Source organism: Scylla paramamosain, chromosome 13, assembly GCF_035594125.1.
Source record: "Scylla paramamosain isolate STU-SP2022 chromosome 13, ASM3559412v1, whole genome shotgun sequence".
NCBI lineage: Eukaryota > Metazoa > Arthropoda > Malacostraca > Decapoda > Portunidae > Scylla > Scylla paramamosain.
In genome coordinates this window covers 11,275,337-11,296,372 of record NC_087163.1, presented here as the reverse complement: position 1 = coordinate 11,296,372, position 21,036 = coordinate 11,275,337, and positions in this window count along the sequence as shown.

Genomic DNA, 21,036 nt, shown 5'->3' with positions numbered 1-21,036 from the left:
TAAAACGCATGAACAGTTCTTTATATGGAGAAAGAGAACAACATCACCAAAAATGTGTATTTTCAGCGTATTTGTTATTATTAAATACGAAAAAAAAAATTACTAAGAGCACCGTATATATGGAAAGAAAAGGACATTTTAATAACTTATATGGGAAAATCATACAACATTACCAAAAACGTCTCTTTTAAATGTTTTTAAGCAATTTACGTACCAAAACGCTAAAACGCAGGGAAAACACGCTTTATAGGGAAGCAGTACAACTACCAAAACGTGAATTTTTTGAGCTTGTTGCGGAGAAAAATACTATGATACATGGAAAGTAATCGGAAATGAAAAGACACTAAGAGAAACGTGTTTTTGAGATTCCAAAAACGCTAAAACACATCAATAGGAAGCTATATGGAGAAACATTACATTACCTATAAAATAAGTAATTTGAGTATTTATTTTATATTGTTACGTACAAAAACGCCAAAATGCATTCATGACATAAGAAGGCAGTACTAGAAACGTGTATTATGAATGTTTTTCATCTTAATAGGTACCCAAAGGTAAAACGCATTAATAGCACTATATATATATATATATATATATATATATATATATATATATATATATATATATATATATATATATATATATATATATATATATATATATATATATATATATATATATATATATATATATATATATATATATATATATATATATATATATATATATATACATATCAAACCTAAAACGTGTATTTTGAATGTATTTCACTTTGTAAGGTGCCATAACGCAAAACTGGATGGAAAGCACTCTATCAGGAGAAAAAAAAAAGTAAATAAACGATATATCTATAAACCTATCTTTTGAATTGATATAAGCGCCTTAGATACCAAAACCCTAAAAAGTAAAGGAAACACCCTATATGACGAAAAGGAAACAACATTACGAAAAATGTGTTTTTTGAGTGCGTTTTAGCTACTTACGTAACAAACGCTTGCAAAAACATCCCTTTTACAGACACACAATAACATTAACAAAACAAGTAATTTGAATGTGTTTGAGCTTGTTACATACAAAAACGCCAAAATGCATGAAAAGTACCCTATAATGAAAAACTAAAGGACATTATGAGTGTTTTTGAGCTTCTTAGGTGTCAAAATTTAAAAGCGCGTGAATAGCATTCTGTATGGAGAAACAGAACATTGCCAAATCGTGTATATTGAGTGTATCTCACATTGTTTGGTACTAAAACATCAAAATGCACGAAAAATACTCTATATGGGGAATATTTTTTAGAAACGTATATTGTGAGTGTATGAGCATGTTATGCATTAGAAAAAAAAAGTGGAAAGCACCACATATGTGAAAACAAAACATAAAAAGCCTTTTCTCGGTGTTTCTAAGCTACATACAAATCAAAGCGCCAAAACTCATGGAAAACACTTTTTTTTTTTTAGAAACAATAAAATTTACAAAAAAAAAGTATTTTGAGTGTTTTTGACCATCTTACACAGAAAAACAACTAAACGCATGAAAACTACGAAAATACGAGTATATGGGGAAACGAAAAGACATTCCGAGAAAAGTGCATTATGAGAGTTTTTGAGACTTTTAGGTACCAAAACACATGTACCGAAACCTATATGGAGAAGGGAACGAGATTTAAAAAAAAACGTGTTGTTTAAGTGTTTATGAGCGTGCTAGCCACGAAAAAGCTAAAAAGTATGGAAAGCACCCTATACTTGAAAACAAAACATTACCAAAAACGTCTCATTTCAGTGTTTTGAGCTACTCACGTACTATAACACTAAAACGCATGCAAATAATCTTTTATGGAGGAACAGAATAACGCTATCAAGAACAAGCATTGTGAGTGTTTTAAAGATTGTTAAGTAGTAAAACGCCAAAATGCATGCAAAGTATCTTATATGGGGAAACGTGTATTAGAGTTTTTGAGCTTATTAGGTACCAAAAATCTAAAACGGATGTATAACACTGTATATATAGAGAAGCAAATCGACATTACCAAAAACATGTATTTTGAGTATGTTCCACATTCTCAGGTACCAAATCGCAAAAAATGCAAGCAAAGCACCCTATGTTTGGAAAGGAAACGAGATTTCCAGGAACACGTCTTCGGAGTGTTTATGAGCGTACTAGGCACAAAAACGCTAATGAGTATGGAAGCTTTTCCCTATGTGGGAAAACAAAACATTTCCAAATCTCTTTCTAGTGTTTTTGAACTGAAAACAGCGTAACATTACCAAAAATATATATTTTAAGTGTTTTTTGAGCTTGTTAGGTACAAAAAAAACGGCAAAATGCACTCAAAGTACATTATATAGTGAAACAAAACGTAATTAACAGACGGGTGTATTATCAGTAGGTAACGAAACGTTAAAACGAGTGAACAGCATTTTATATGAAGAAACTGAACATTCCAAAAAATATGTTTTGTGTGTTTTTCACATTGTTAGATACCAAAACGCCAAAATGTATGCAAAACACATTTTATAGAGGAACGAATCGACATTACTGAAACTTCCCTTTTCAGTGTTTCTCAGCGATTTATGCACAAAACGCTAAAAATGAATGGAAAACAATCTATATTGAAATACAAAACAAAATTACCCAAAACTTGTCTTTTGAGCAATTCTGATCTTCCTACGTACCATAATGCTAGAAGGCACGCAAAATATCCTTTATGGAGAAACAGATATAATAAAACAATAAAACGTGCATATTTAGTGTTATATGAGCTTCTTACGTACAAAAACGCCAAAATGCAATCAAAGTCACCTATATTGGAAAGCAAACGATATTATAAGAAACGTGTATTACAAGTGCTTCTGAACTACGGTAAAACGTGTGAATAGCAATTTATATGAAGAAACAGAAAAACATTGCCAAAAACGCCTTTTTGAAGGTTTTTACATTGTTATTTACCAAAACGCCAAAATGCACGCAAAGCATCCTATACGGGGAAACGAAAAGACATTACGAGAAACGTGTTTTGTGAGTGTTTTTGAGCTTCTTAAGTACCAAAACTCTAAACTGCGTCAATAGCACTCTATATGGAGGAACAAAACTTTGCCAAAAACGTTTGTTTTCAATGTTTTTCACATTGTTAGATACCAAAGCGCCAAAATGCATGCAAAACACTATATATATGGGAAAAAGAAACTACATTATCATAAACATGTCTTTTAATTGTGGAGAGAAACAGAACAACGTTATGAAAAAAAACTTGTATTTTGACTATTTTTCATATTAAGAGGTACCATAGTGTCAAAATGCATTCAAAGCACTCTATATGGAAAAGAATTGGCATTACCAGAACCGTGTATTTTGAGTTTTGATTGTATTAGATACCATAACGCTACTTTGCATAGAAACATTATCATAAACATGACTATTGTATGTTTTCAAGCTTCTTCCATACCAAAACGCTCACACGCATGGAAAACACCCTTTACGGACAAACGCAATATCATTACCAAATTCATGGATTTTCAGTGTTTATGAACTTCTAACGTAGAAAAACGCCAAAATGCATACAAAGAATCCGATATAGGAAACAAACCCATATTAAAAGAAACATGCACTATAAGTGTTTCTTACCTTCTCAGGTACAAACGCTAAAACGCGTGTATAGCATATAAAAGGGAGAAAACGAAGAACATTACCAAAAACGACTTTTTTATATATATCTTTAATAGTTTTAGGTACCAAAACGCCAAAATGCATGCATATTACCTAATATGGGGAATATGGACATTACAAGAAACGTGTATTTTGTGATTGTTAGGTACCAAAACTCTAAAAACGCGTTAATAGCTTATATATGGAAAAACAGAATAACATTACCAAAAACGTGTGTATTGATTGTATGTCGAATTGTTAGGTACCAAACCTTATATATATATATATATATATATATATATATATATATATATATATATATATATATATATATATATATATATATATATATATATATATATATATATATATATATATATATATATATATATATATATATATATATATATATATATATATATATATATATATATATATATAATTTTTGGTACCAAAATGCAAAAAAAAAAAACGCGTGAATAGCACATTATATACAGATATAGAAGACTATTACTAAAACAGTGTATTTTGAGTGTTTTCATATTGTTTGGTACTAAAACGCCTAATGCATGCACTTTATATGGTGAAAAGATATGTCATTATCAGAAAGGTGTCTATTGGGTTTTTTTCAGGGTGTTTATCACCATAATCTTAAAAACCATGGAAAACAACCTATTTGACAATACAAAAGAAGCTCTTCCATACGAAAACGGTGAAACTCACAGAAAAGAACCTTTACGTACAGACAGAATAATATTACCAAAACCGGGGATTTTGATTGTTTTCGAGCTTCTTACGTACAAAAATGCCAAAATGTATGGAAAGTACTCTAATATTGAGAAACGAAACGATGTGAGTTCCTGAGCTTCTTAGGTACTAGAACAATAAATCGCGTGAAATCACTCTATATAGAGACACAGAACAATATTTAAAAAAAATCGTGCATTTTTAGTGTTTTCACTTTATGTACCAAAACATAAAAATGCATGCAGAACATGTAATATGAAAAAGAGAACAACGTTACCAAAAACGTGTATTGTTTTGAGCTCGTTAGGTACCAAAACGCCTAAAAGCATGAACATCTAGCTATGAAAGAAGCTTGAAAACACACAAAAAACACAATTTTGTTAATGTTCATTTGTATTCCCGAATAGGTTGCACACTTTTCTGGTAATGCCATATCATTTCCCCACAAAGAGTGCTTTCCATGCATTTTGTCGTTTTGGTACCTAACAAAACAAAACAAAAAAAAAGTGAAAATACACTTCTTTCGTAATGTTTCTCCATATTGAATGGTAATCACACGTTTTAGCATTTCGGTACCTAAGAATCTTAAAAACTCACTTTCTGATAATATCGTTGTTTCATCATATAGGGTAGTTTCCAAGCATTTTGACGTTTTGGTACCTAACACTGTGAAACACACTCTAAAAATACGTTTTTGGTGAAGTTGTTCTGTTTTTCCATATATATTGCTATTCATGTGTTTTAGCGTTTTGGTACGTAAGAAGCTCAAAAACACTCAAATACACGTCTACCGTAATGTCTTTTGATTTCTCCATATAGTGTACTTTGCATGCATTTTGGCGTTTTTATACTTAAGTTCAAGAACACACAAAATGGTTATGTTATTTTGATTCACCATGAAGGTGTTTTTGCATGCGTTTTAGCGTTCTGATACGTAAGTAGCTCAGAAGCACATAAAAGACACGTTTTTTATAAAGTTATTTTGTTTTGCTATATAGGAGCCTAACACGCACGCACTCAAAAGACTCGTTTCTGGAAAGTGCGTTTCTCTTACAGATATAGGTTGCTTTACATGCATGCATGCTACCTTCCAATGTGAAAAACATTGAAATTACATCTTTTTCGTAATATTGTTTTGTTTCTTGCAATAGAGTGATATTAACGAATTTTCGGGTTTTGGTACCATAAAAGCTCAAAAAACATTTATAATACCTACATGTTTTTGGTAATGGCTTTTCGTTTCCCTATATAGAGTAATTTACATGCTTTTTCCCGTTTTTTTTCTACGTAACAACTTCAAAAACACTCGAAAAAAGTAATTTTATTCTTTTTTTTTTTTTTTGCATAAAGTGTGTTTTCCATGCGTTATATCGTTTTGGTACATATGAAGTTGAACAGCACTGAAAATACGCGTTTTTTTTGTAATGTTATCTTGTATTCCCATATATTGTTTTGCTGCGTAATAGGCTCAAAAAACAAAAGACATGTTTCTGGTAAAGCCGTATTGTTGAACCACATAGGAGACTTTTTGCGTTTTGGTACATAAAAATATGAAAAACACAAAAAATACACATTTTGGTCATACCGTTCTGTTTCTACTTATAGTTATAGTTATTTATTTATGCGTTTTAGCCTTTTGATACCAAAAAAGTTCTAAAACAATCATAATACACGTTTCTCGTAATGTGTTTTCGTTGCACCATCTAGGGTATTTTTTATGCATTTTGGCGTTTATCATCGTAAGAATCTCAAAAACACTGAAAATACTTGTTTTTCGCCAAATTATTCGGTTTTTCCATAAAGTTTCTTTTACATGTGTTCTAGCTTTTTGGTACGAAAGACGTTCAAAAATACTCAACATAATCTTTTTTTTTTTCCCATATAGGGTGTTTTCATGCTCTTTTTCGTTTTGGTGTTGAACACTCTCATAAACACTCAAAAGACATTTTATTTTTTTTTTTTGGAAACCTCGTTTCCTTACCCCATATATGATGCGTTGCATCCATTTTTGGCATTTTCATATCTAACAATGTGAAATACGCTTAAAATTTGGTAATGTTTTTCTTTTTTCATATACAGTGCTATTCATGCGTTTTCATGTTTCAATACATAAGAACTTCAAAAACGGTCAAAATGCACGTTTCTCGTGGTCTTTTCGTTTCCTCATATAGGAGTACGTTATTGTAAGTTTTTGTACGTAACAAGCTGAAAACATTCAAAATATTTTTATTTGCTAATATTATTGTGTTACTCCGTATATCGTGTTTTGCATGCGTTTTAGCGTTTTCGTATGTAAGTAGTTGAAAACACTCAAAAGTCACTTTTTTTTTTCCCCCCCATAGAGAGTGCTTTTTCTTCATAGACACTCAAAAGACACAATTCTTGAAATCTAGTTTTCTTTCCTTATTGATGATGCTTTGCATGCTTTTTCGACGATTTGTTACCTAACGATATAAAATACACTAAAAATACACGTTTCTGGTAAAGGTCTGTATTATTATTTTTTTTTTTTTTCAATATAGAATGCTATTCATGGCTTATAGTGTTTTGTTACCTAAGAAACTTAAAGAAAAAAAACACTCATGCGAGAAATACATGTTTCTCGTAAAGTCTTTCCGTTTCACCATATAGGTTACTTTGCATCCATTTTGACGTTTTTTACGTAATAAGCACAAAGAACACTATATATATATATATTTTTTTTTTTTTTATAATAATGCTATTCCGTTTTTTCCATAAAGTATGTTTTGCAGGCTTTTTTAGCGCTTTGGTACTTATAAAGTTCAGAAAATTGAAAAGACACATTTTTCGTATCTTCGTATTCGTACTTTTTATCGTTAGGTTTGTATCGCCATATAGAGTAAATTTCAGGCTTTTTAGGGCTTTTTGTGCCTATGACTTTCAAAAACACTCAAAAGACAGGTTTCTTTTAATGACGCTTCATTTTCCCACATAAGGGCTTTGCATGCATTTTGTCGTTTTGGTACATTTAAAATACGCGTTTTCTTGAGAATGTTGTTTTTCTATATAGATAATTATTTATGCATTTCAGCGCTTTCATACCTAATAAGCTCAAAAACAATTTTGATACATATTTCTCGTAATGTCTTTTCGTTTCTCCATACAGGGTACTTTCCATTCATTTTGGCGTTTTTCTACATATTAAGATCCGAAATACTCAAAATACTTGTTTTCGGTAATGTTTTTTCTGTTTCTCCATAAAAGGTGTTTTGCATGCATTTTAGCGTTTTAATACGCAAACAGCTCAAAAACACTGAAAATAAACGTTTTTGGTAGTTATTTTATTTTCCCACATACGATGATTTTCATGCTTTTTAGTGTTTTGGTGCCTAGTACTCTCATCAACACTCATAAGACACGTTCCTGGAAATCTCCCCTCCTTTCCACGTACAAGGTGATTTGCTTGTTTTTTTGCGTTTTGGTACTTAACAATGTGGAATACCCTTAAGTTACATTTTTTTTGGTAATGTTGTTCTGTTTTTTCATATAGAGTGTTATTTATACGTTTCAGTGTTTTCGTACTTAAGAAGCTCAAAAACACTAATAATACAGGTTTCTTTTAATGTCTTTTCGTTTCCTCATATAGGGTACTGTGCACGGATTTTAGCCTTTTTATACGTATCAAGCTCAAAACAATCAAAATACTTATGTTTGGTAATGTTATTTTGTTTCTGAATAAAGCGTGGTTCTTTGAGGCGTTTTAGAGTTTTCGAACGTAGTTTAAAAAACGCTGAAAAAAAACGTTTTTGGTAATGTTGTTTATGCTGTTTTACATAGAGTGCTACCCTTGCTTATCAATTTTTTTAGTGCTTAACACGCTCATAAAAACTCAAAAGACACATTTCTAAAAGTCTTGTTTATTTTACCAATATAGGGTGATTTACGTACATTTTGCCGTTTTAGTACATAAGAATACGAAACACATTAAAAATACACGTTTTTGGTATGTTGTTCTGTTTCTTCATATAGATTTATATTCTAGCGCTTCCGAGTTTTTTTTTTTTTTTTTACCTAATATGTTAAAAAAAACACGCATAATACACTTTCCTCGTAATGTCTTTTCGTTTCGTCATATAAGGTACTTTCCATGCCTTTTGATGTTTTTGTACGTAACAAGCTTAAAAACAATGAAAATATATATATATTTTTTTTCATAACCAGTGTTTTGTATGCGTTTTAACGTTTTGTTACGTAAATAGTTTAAAACACTCAAAAGATACGTTTTCATAATGTTTTATCTTCGTATATAGAATGCGTAATATATATATTTTTTTGCGTTTTTCTGGATAATACCCTTATAAAAACTCAAAAGTCACGTTTGTGGAAACGCCATTTTCCAAGTTTTTGTACCTAAGATGCAGAAAAACATACATAAATACATGTTTCTCGCAATGCCTTTTCGTTTCCTCATATAAGATACTTTCCATGCTTTTGATGTTTTTGTGCGTAACAAGATGAAAAATATTGTTATATTTCTCCATAAAGTGTGTTTTGCATGCGTTTTATTGTTTTGGTATGTAAGAAGATCGAAAACACCCAAAGGACACGTTTTTCGTAATTTTGTTTTGTATTGGTATACAAGGTGAATTCCATGCTTTTTAGCGTTTTGGTGTCGTACACGTTCAAAACACTGAAAAGACATGTTTCTAGTAATGTTGTTACGCTTCCTCATATTGGAGGCTTTGTATGCATTTTCACGTGTTTGGTAACTAACAATGTAAAAACAATCAAAATACAGATTTTTATTAATATTCTGGTTTTCCATATGAAATATATTTTAGACTTTTAGTAAAGCTTATAATACACGTCTCTGCTAATGTTCTTTCCATTACTCATATAGGATATTTTTGTATGCATTTAAATGCTATAAATACTTATGTTTTGCAATATTATTCTGTTTCTACAAGAAGGTTGTTTTGCATGTGTTTAAGTGATTTAGTATGTAAGAAGCTCAAAAACGTTTAAAAGACATTTTTTTTTTGTAATTTATTTTTCTTTTCCCATATAGGTATAATTTCATATTTTTTTTTTTTTAACGTTATGTTGCTTAACACGTTCAAAACATTCAAAAGACATGTTTCTAGAAAACTTGATTCCTTTCCTCATGTAGGCTTTATTGCATGCATTTTGCCGTTTCGGTACTTAATAATTCGAAATACACTCACTGTACACGTTTTTGGTAATGTTGCTCTGTTCCTTCATATAAAGTGCTATTTATCCCTTTTATGGTTTTGGTGCCTAAGCAGCTCAAAACTCTAATAATACACGTCTCTGGTAATGTTCTTTTTGCTCTTTATATGGGTTATTTTGCGTGCATTTTTGCTGTTTTTCTATATAACATGCTCAACAACACTCAAAATACTTGTTATATAAGTTAAGATAAGTTGTTAAGATAGGTTTCTCAGAGTGTCGTTTCGTTTCTACATATAAGGGGCTTTTTGCTATGCATTTTGGCATATTGGTATCAAACAATGTGAAAAACTATTTTTTTTTTTTTGTGGTAATGTTCTTTTCTAAATATAGAGTGGTATCAACGCGTTTTCTCCTTTCTGTAACTGAGATGCTGAAGAACACTAATAATTATAATGGCTTTTTTTTCACCATATAGTTTTTTTTTTTTTTTTGCATGCATTTGGGGCAATTTTCTACGTAACAAGCTGAAAACTCTCTAAATACTTGTTTTTGGTAATGTTATTCTGTTTCTCTATAAAGTGCGTTTTCCTTGAGTTTTGGAATTTTGGTATGTAAGAAGTTAAAAAAATAAAAAACATTCAAAAGATGCGTTTTTCGTAATGTTGTTTTGTACAATCATATAGGGTGACTTCCATGCTCAAAAACACGCAAAAGACACATATCTGTTAATTTCGTTTTTTTTTCCCAATATCGGAGACTGGATGCATTTTGGCGTCTTGGTACCTAATGCGAAAACACTCAAGATATACGTTTTTGTTTATTTTATTCCGTTTCTCCATATCCTGTGATATTTATTCGTTTTATTTTTTTTTATTTTATTTTTTTTTTTAGCTGAAAAACTCTCATAATGCATATTCTTCGTATTGCCTTTTAGTTTCCTTATGTTGAGTACTTTGCATGCATTTTATAAATTTTTCTACGTAACAATCTGAAAAACACTCAAAATACGTTTTTCCGTAAAATACTGTTTCCCCATTAAGGGATTTTTGCATGCTTTTCAGCGTTTTGGTACATAAGTAACTCTAAAACAATGAAAAGAGATGTTTTTGGTAATATTGTTTACTTCTCGTATATATACGGTGCTTTCCATTTTTTTATCGTTTTGGTGCCTATATCGCTTATAAACACTCAAAAGACATGTTTCTGTAAATATCGTTTCCTTTCGTCATATAGAGTGCTTTGCATGCATTTTGGTGTTTTGATGTTTGTGCAATACAAAAAAAAAAAAGATAAAAACGTTATTATTTATTTATTTATTTATTTTTCTTATCAGGTTTCTCCATTTAAATTGCTATTGACGCTTTTGATCAATTTGATACCTAAAAAGATAAAAAACGCCCATAATACAGTTTTTTTTTCGTAATGTCTTTTCGTTTTGCAGTATAAGGTACTTTGCATGCATTTTTGCGTTATTTTTTTTTTTGTACGTAAAAAGGTCAAAAACACTCAAATTAGTTCTTTTAGGTAATGTTGTTCTGTTTCTCCATAAAAGGGTGTTATTGAATGCATTTTAGTGTTTTGGTACGTAAGTATCTCAAAAACACACCAAAGACAGTTTTCTTTTCCATATGATGGGTTTTTCTATGCATTTTGTCGTTTTGGTACATAATAATTGGAAAAACACCCAAATACATGTTTTTGGTAATGTTGTTCTGTTTCTCGATATAGCGTGCTATTCATTCGTTGTAATATTTTAGTATCTATGAAGCTCAAAATACACATCTCCTGTAATGTAATTTCGTTTTCCCATATCTTCATTTTGGATCCATTTTGCTATTTTTGTACATAACAAACTAAAATACACAAAAAAATACTTGTTTTTGATAACGTTATTCTGTTTCTCGATAAAGGGTCCTTTTAAATGCATTTATGCGTTTTGGTAGGTAAGAAACTGAAAATCGGTCAAAAGACACATTTTTGGTAATGTTTTTTTTTTTTTTTCTCATATAGGCTTTTCAGCGTTTTGGTGCCTAGTATGCATAAAAACACGCAAAAAAATTCGATTCTTGGATTGTCTTTTCGTCTCTATAAAAATGCTTTTCCATTCATTTTTCTATGCAACAAATTAAAAAACAATCAAAATACACGTTTTTTGGTAGTTATACTGTTTCTCAACAAAGGGTTTTTACATGTTTGTTAGCGTTTTGGTACATAACTAGCTTAAAAACGATGGAAAGAGATGTTTTTGCTAATACTGTTTTCTTTTACCATATACGGTGTTTCTATGCTTTTTATCGTTTTGGTGTCTACAACGTTCATAAACATTCTAAAGACACGTTTATCGAAATTTCGTTTCCTTTACCCATATAGAGTGCTTTGCATGCATTTTGGCGTTTTGATACCTAACTGTGAAATACAGTTAAGATACATGTTTATGGTTATGATATTGATACATTTTATTGCTTTGGTACGTAATTAGCTAAAAAAACACCCATGATACACGTTTTTCGTAATGTCTTGTTTTCCCATATAAGGTACCTTGGATGCATTTTGGCATTTTTGTACGTAACAAGCTCAAAAACACTGAAAATAGTTGTTTTTTGATAATGTTACTCTGTTTCTCCATAAAAGGATGTTTTTGCATGCGTCTTAGCTTTTCATCATATGGTGGGCTTTCCAAGCATTTTGGTGTTTTGGTACCTAATAATGTGAAAAAAAAAAACTCAAAATGCACCTTCTGGTAATGTTGTTCTGTTTCTCAATGTAGAGTGCTATTCATGTGTTTTAGCATTTTGGTACCTTAGAAACTCAAAAACTCTTATAATGCACGTTTTTTGTAATGTCTTTTCCTTTCCCGATATAGAGTGGTTTGCATGCATTTTCTCATTTTCTGCGTAACAATCTCAAACACATTCAAAATGCACTCTTTTGGTAAAGTTATATTGTTTGTCCATAAAGGTTGTTTTTGTATGTTTTTTTTTCAGCATTTTGGTACATAAGAAGGTTTGAAACATTGAAAAGAGACATTTTTGGTAATATTATTTTGTTTTCCCATGTAGAGTGTTTTCCATGCTTTTTTCCTTATCATTTACAAGCCTAGCACGCTCATAAAAAGTGAAAATACACGTTTTTGGACGTTTTGTTTCCTTTCCACATATAGGGTGGTTTGCATGCATTTTGTCGTTTTTGGTACCTAACAATGTGAAATACACTCAAAATTCATGTTTTTGATAATAGTTTGGTAACTAAGAATATCAAAAACGCATTTGGTAATGTTATTTTCTTTCTGCATATAGAGTGCTATTCAGGCGTTTAGCGTTTTGGTACCATAGAAACTAAGAAACTCTCATAATAAACGTTTGTTTTCTGCTAAACTAGCTGAAAAAAAAAAAAATGAAAATATGTTTTCGGTAAAATTATACTTTTTCTCCATAAAGGGCTTTTTGCAAGCGTTTCAGCGGTTTGGCACTTAAGTAGCTCAAAAACACTGAAGGAGACCCCCTTAAAGGGTCTATTCCCATAAAGGGTGCTTTCCACCCTATATATCCTTTTAGTGCCTAGGACGCTCATAAACACTCTAACAAGACGTTTCTTGAAATCTCGTTTTCTTTCCCCATATAGGGTGCCTGACATGCATTTTGACATTTTGTTACTTAACAATGTTAAACACTCAAAATACAAGTGTTTTTATGTTACTCCTTTTCTCCATATAGAATATCGTTCATGCATTTAAGCGTTTTTGTACCTAAGAACCTTATAAATAGACATAATACAAATTTCTCTAAAAAGTCCTTTCCCTTCGCCAAAAAAAAAAAAAAAAGAAGTTTACATGCATTTTGGCGTTTTTTTTTTTTTTTTTTTGTACGTAACAACCTCAAAACAATCGAAATACTTATTTTTAATAATATTATTTTGTTTCTTCATTGAGGGTGTTTTGCATGCGTTTTAGCGTTTTGAAACGTAAGAAGGTGAAAAACGTTTAAAAGTCACTCTCTCCATAATGTTGTTTTCTATTTCCATATGGTGTGATTTTCAAGGTTTAAAGCGTTGTGGTGCTAACATGCTCAAAAACACCTAAAACACACGTTTCTTGTAATATCGGTTTGTGTCCCCATAGAGGAAAATTTGCATGATTTTTTGGCGTTTTGGCACCTATGTAAAAAAAAGTCAAAATACACGTTTTTCGCTGTTATTCTGTTTCTCAATATATAATGCTATTCATGCGCTTTATCGTTTTTGTACCTAAGAAGCTCAAAAACATTCATAATACATGTTTCGACAAGTGTCTTTTCCTTTCCTCATATCTTGTAATTTCCATGCATCTTTCTACGTAAGAAGCCCAAAAACCCTAGAAACTTTTTTTTGGGGTTATAATTTGTTTCTTCTATTAAAGGTATTTTACATACGTTTTTCTTTGTTTATTTTTTTTACGTAAATAGCTCAAAAGCGCTGAAAAGATCATTTTGATAATGATGTTTTGTTTTCTCAAGTAGGATACTTTCCATCCGTTTTAGTGTTTTGGTGACTACCACGTTCATAAACACTCAAAAGAGGTCTTTTGGAAACGTCGTTTCTTTACCCCATATAGGGTGATTTGCATGCATTATGGCGTTTTGTTATCTAACAAAGTGAAATGCACTCAAAACACTCGTTTTTTGGTAATGTTGTTCTGATCCTTCATAGATAGTTTTCGAGTTTTAGTACCTAAAAAGCTCAAAAACACTCAAAATGCTTGTTTTTTTTTGGTAATTGTTGCTCCGTAAAGGGTGTTTTGCTTGCGTTTTAGCGTTTTGAAACGTAAGAAGGTGAAAAACGTTTAAAAGTCACTCTCTCCATAATGTTGTTTTCTATTTCCATATGGTGTGATTTTCAAGGTTTAAAGCGTTGTGGTGCTAACATGCTCAAAAACACCTAAAACACACGTTTCTTAAACACTCAAAAGACATGGCGTTTTGTTACCTAACAAAGTGAAATGCAGTCAAAACACTCGTTTTTGGTAATGTTGTTCTGATTCTTCATATATAGTTTTCGAGTTTTAGTACCTAAAAAGCTTAAAAACACTCAAAATGCTTGTTTTTTTGGTAATTGTTGCTCCGGAAAGGGTGTTTTGCTTGCGTTTTAGCGTTTTTGTACGTTATTAGCTCAAAAACACTCAAAAGACATGTTTTTAGTAATGTTCTTTTCCCATATAGGGTACTTTATGATTTTTTTCTAGCGTTTCGGTGCCTAACAAGCACATAAACATCCACAAGAAACGTTTTTGGAAACGTATTTTCTTTTCCATATAGGGTGCTTTCGATGCATTTTGGCGTTATTTCATCTAACAATGTGAAAAATTCTCAAAATAGACGTTGTAGATAATGTTTTTTTTTTTTTTATCCATTTAGAGTGCTATTCACTCGTTTTAGCGTTTTGGTTCCTAAGAAACTAAAAAAAAAAAAAAAAACACTCATAATTAATGTTGTAATATTTCCTCGTTTCCCGATGTATGGTATTTTACATGCATTTTGTCGATTTTGTACGTAACAATTACAAAAACACTTATTTTTTTCTTTGTTTTTTTTCTTTTTATAGTTATTTTCTCCATAAACGGTATTTTGCTTGCGTTTTAGAGTTCTGGTAAGAAGCAAGTTCAAAAACACTCAAAAGACCCTTTTTCATAATGTTGTTTTGTATTCCCATTTACAGCGATTTCCAAGCTTTTTTTTTTTTTAGCGTTTTGATGCCTACCACTCTATAAAACACTCAAAAGACATGTTTCTAATAATGTCACTGTTTTCACTGTTTAGGGGGGTTTGCATGCATTTTGGTGTTTTGATACCTAAAAATGTGCAAAAACACACATAATACACTTTTTCGTTAATGTTGTTTTGTTTCTCGATCTGTAGTGCCATTTTTAAGTTTTAGCGTTTTGGCACCTAAGAAATTCAAAAACAATCTTAATACTCGTTTCTCGTGATGTCTTTTTGTTTACCCATATAGGGTAAATTGAATTAATTTTTGCTGTTTATATAGGTAACTAGCTCAAAAATACTCAAAATACACGTTTTTAGTAAAGTTATACTGTTTCTCCATTAAGGGTTTTTTGCATTATATTTTAGCCTTCTGTTACATAAATAAATCAAAAATACTAAAAAGAGACGTTTTTGTTAATACTGTTTTGTTTTCCCAAAGAGGGTGCTTTCCATGTTTTTTTTTTTTTTTCTTATCATTTTGGTGCCAGGCTGGCTCGTAAATAGATAAAAGATACGTTTTTGGTAATGTCTTGGTTTCCCCACATAGAAGGCTTTACAAGCATTTTGGCGTTTTGGTACCTATAAATATGAAATATACACACACAAGATGAAAAAAAAAAAATAACATTTTTAGTAATGTTCTGTTTCTCGATATGGAGAGCTATTCATGTGTTTTAACGTTTTGGTGCCTAAGAAGCTCAAAAACACTCATTATGCACGTTTCTCAAAACGTATTTTAGTACCTAATGAGCTCAAAGACACTCACAATATACGTTTTTGATAACTGTTCTTACCTTTAAATCACGTTATTTGTATGCGTTTTGTCGTGTTTGTACCGAACAAGGTGAAAAACAAAACATAAGTTTTTGGTAATGTTGTTGGTTCTCCATATTGAGTGCTTTTCACTCGTTTTTTTTTTTTTTGATACCTAAGTTCAAATATTAAGTTAAAAAACGCTTATTATATATAATCGGTGTTTTGAAGATTTTTTTTTAGCGTTTTGGTACCTAAAAAGCTGAAAAACATCATTGAAAAGATATTCTGTATTCTAATATAAGCTTCTTTCTTTGTATTTTCGCGTTTTGATGTTTAAAACGCTAGAAAAAAAAAACACTGAAAAAACACCTTTCTGGTAATGTTATTTCGTTTTCCCATACGAAGTGCTTGGTATGCATTTTGGCGCTTTGGTACCTAACATTGTGAAAAATACTCAAAACACACGTTTTTGCTAATGTTCAATTTCTTCTTATAGAGTGGTACTCACGCGTTTTAACACGTTTTCTGTTTATATCGTTTTGTTTCATCATGTAAGGTATTTTGCATGCATCTTTCCCGTTTCTGTACTTAACAAGCGCAAAAATAGTCAAAATACACATTTTTTGGTAATGTTATTCTTTTTCTCCAGAAATGAAGTCTTGCATACCTTTTAGCGTTTTGGTACATAAAAAGCTCAAAAACACTCAAAAGACACGGTTTTTTGTAATGTATTTTTTGTATTGCAATACAGAATTCTTTCCATGCATCATAGCGTTTTGGTGCCTAACCACCTTATCTAGCGAAAGGATGGGACATTATGGGAAACGTGTATAATGAGTGTTTTTATAGCTTCTTAAGTACCAAAATGCTAAAATACATGAATAGGTGTCTATATCGACAAAAAGAAAACCTTTTTTATTTTATTTTTTTAGTGCAATTCACATTGATAGGCATCGAAACGCCAAAATGCTTGTAAAGCCTCCTATATGCGGAAACGAAAAGACATGACCACAAACGTGTCTTTTATGTGTTTAAGAGCAAGATAGGCAACAAACAATAAAAAAAAAAACATGGAGAGCACACTCTTTGGGAAAACAAAAATATATTACCAAAAAAGTCTCTTTTTAGTGATTTTAAAACGCATGGAAAAAAAAAAAACTTTATGGAGGAACAGTATAACTTCACCTAAAACGTGTATTTTCAGTATTATAGAAACGCCAAAATGAATGCAGATATTCCTATATGAGGAAACGAAAAGACATCACGAGAAACGTGTATTATGAGAGTTTTTGAGATTCTTAGGTGCCAAAATGCCAAACCTTTTAATAGAACTTTATATCGAGAAACAAAACATAAAAAAAAAAAAAAGGGGAATTTTGAATGTTATTCATATTATCATATATCAAAACACCAAAATGCATGCGAAGCCTCCTATATGGGTAAAGGAAATGACATTACCAGAAACGAGTCTCTTGAGTGTTTTACAATGTGGTAGACGACGAAAAACTGAAAAACATGTAAATCGCCGCATACGGGAATATGAAACATTACGAAAAAAGTCTTTTCAGTATTTTTGAATTTATTACCTACCAAAACGCTAAAACTGATGTAAAACACTCTTTATGTAGAAGATACAGTAACATTACCCAAAACAAACATGGGTAATATATATGGTAAACATTATGGTGCATCAAAAGCACCATATATGGAAAAGTAAAACAATATTACAAAAAAAAAAAAACATGTCTATTGAGTGTTTTTTCAGCTATTTAGTGTTTTTGAGCTTTGTACGTACAAAAAATAAATAAATAAATAAATAAAAATAAAAAAGTAACGTCGAAATGCATGCAAAGTACCCAGCAAACATTATAAGAAATATGTATTATGAGTGTTTTTGAGCTTCATAGGAACCGAAACGCTAAAACGTATAAATAGCACTCTATATGGAGAAAAGAAACATTAGCGAAAACATATACTTTGAGATTGTTCATATTGTTAGGTAATATAACGCAAACGCAAAAAGCAACCTATATGGAAAAAAAAAAAAAAACATTTCAGGACCGTTTGTTTTGAATGCTTATGAGCATGTTAGGCACCAAAACTCTAAAAAGCATCAAAAGCACCCTATGTGGGGAAAAAAAATATTACTAGAAACATATCTTTTGAGTGTTTTTCAGCTACTTACGCATCAAAACGCTAAAACGCATGCAAAACATCATTTAAGGAGAAACACAATAACGTTACAAAAAAAAAAAAAAACATTTTTGAGAGTTTTTAAACTTGTTAGGTACTAAAATTCGAGAACTCTATATGAAGAATGAGAACAACATTACCAAAAACGTGTATTTTGAGTGTATTTCACATTGTTAAGTAAGAAAAAGGCAAAATGCATGAAAACATCTTATATGGGGTAAGGAAACGAGATTTCGAAAAAAATTCTCTTTTGAGTATTTATAACCGTGCTAAGGACAAAAACGGTGAAAAGCATGGAAAGCATCCCGCATAAGAAAACAAAACCTTTTTCAAAATTGTTTCTTTTCAGTGCTTTTGAGCTACTTACGTAAAAAAAACAGAAAAAAAAACGCGTGCAGAACACCCTTAATAGAAAACCAGAATAAAAAAAAGAAATAAAAAAAAACAAGGTTTCGAGGTCTTTTGAGTTTCTTACGTAGAAAAAAGACAAAATTCATGGAAATGACCAACTATGGGAAAACGAAAAGACATTAGTTGAAACATGTATTATAAGTCTTTTTGAGCTTCTTAGGTACCAACACGATAAGACGCATGAATAGCACTCTTTATGGAGAAACAGAATAACATTACCAAACACGTTTTTGATCTTAGGTACCAAAACGCTATAATGCATGCATAGCTATCTATAGAGAGAAAAAGAACAACAATACCAAAAACGGGTATTTTGAGTGTATTTCACATTGTTAAGTACAAAAACGCTAAACTGCATGCAAAACACCCTATCTAAGAAAAGAAAACGAAATTTCCAGAAACGTATATTTTGAGTTATTTACAAGCGTGCTAGGCATCTAAACGATAAATAAAAAAAAAAAGGAAAACACCCTATATGCGAAAATAAAACAATATTCTAACAAAACAATATTCTAACCTACTTATGTACCAAAACACTAAAAGCATGCTTACTTACCTTTTGCGTTTTTTTTTTTTTTTTTTTTGCCTGTTAGGCACCATAACGCTAAAAAGCATGGAAAGTACCACATGTCAGAAAACAACATTACCAAAAACGTTTTTTTCTTTTTTTTTTCATTTTTTTACGCTAAAACGCATGCAAAACTTCCTTTACGAAGAAACAGAAAGACATTACCAAAAACAAGTATTTTGAGTGTTGTTGAGTATGTTATGTACAAAACAACAAAAATGCATGCAAAACAACCTATAGCAAAAAGAACACTACCAGAGACGTGTATTATTAGTATTTTGAGCTTCTTAGATACCAAAACCATAAAACGGATAAATAGCACTTTATATGAAGGAACAGAGGAACATTACCAAAAACGTGTATATTGAGTGTATTTCACATTGTTAGGCACCAAAACGGCAAAAGCATGCAATAAAGCCTACACGAGGAAAGGAATCAAGTGTTCCAGAAACATGCCTTTGAATGTTTTGAACGTGTTAAGCAACATAACGTTAAAGAAAGTATGAAAATCAACCTATATAGGAAAACAAAACAACTTTACGAAAAAGATGTCTTTTAAACGTTTTTGAGCTTCTTATATACTAAATCACTTAAACGCATGCAAAACAACCTTCTTGAAGAAACAGAATAATAAGTGTATTTCACATTGTTAGGTACCAAAACGGTAAAAAGCATGCAATAAAGCCTACATGAGGAAAGGAATCAAATTTTCCAGAAACATGTCTTTTGAATGTTTTCAGCCTGTTAAACAACATAACATTAAAAAAAAAAAACATGAAAATCAACCTATATGGAAAAACAAAACAACTTTACAAAAAAAATGTCTTTTTTCAGCTTCTTAGATACTAAATCACTTAAACGCATGCAAAACAACCTTCTTGTAGAAACAAAATAATATTGTAAAACATAAGTATTTATAACATTTAAATGCATGCAAAATACCCTATATGGGGAAAAGAGAGAACATTACCAGAGACGTGTATTATAAACGTTACTATATGGAAAACCAGAACATTAATGAAAATGTGTATTTTGATTGTTTTTACATTGTTAGTTACCAAAACGCGAAAATGCATGCAAAGCCTCCAATATGAGGAAGCGTAACGACATTACCAGAAACGTGTCTTTTCAGTGTTTTTGAGCGTGTACGACACTAAAACGCTAAAAAAAAAAACATGGAATTCATCTTGTATGCCAATACAAAACAAAATTACGAAAAACGTGTCCTATGGGTGTTTTCGATCTTCTTACGTACCAAAACAATAAAACGTAAAACGCATGCAAAACACACTTTATGGAGAAAGATAATAACATTCCCAAACACAAGTATTTTGAGTGTTTTTCAGCTTGTTACGTACGAAAACATCAAAAGCATGGAAATAACCTTATATGAGGAAACGAAAAGGCATTACGAGAAACGTGTATTTATGAATGTTTTTTTTTTCTTTTCTGCATCTTAGGTACAAAAACTTTAAATAGATTGAATATCACTCTATATGTATGGAAATGCATGCACGAACAATGCATGAAAAGCACACTATATGTGGAAAGAAAATGGCGTTTCCACAAACGTGACTTTTGAGTTTTTATGAGGGTATTATCCAGAAAAACGTTAAAAACATATAAAGCATTCTATATACGGGGATAAAACATTATGAAAAACGTGTCTTTTGAGTGTTTTAAACTACCTACGTAACAAAACGTTAAAACCCATGCAAAACACTGTTTTATGAAATATATATATATATATATATATATATATATATATATATATATATATATATATATATATATATATATATATATATATATATATATATATATATATAT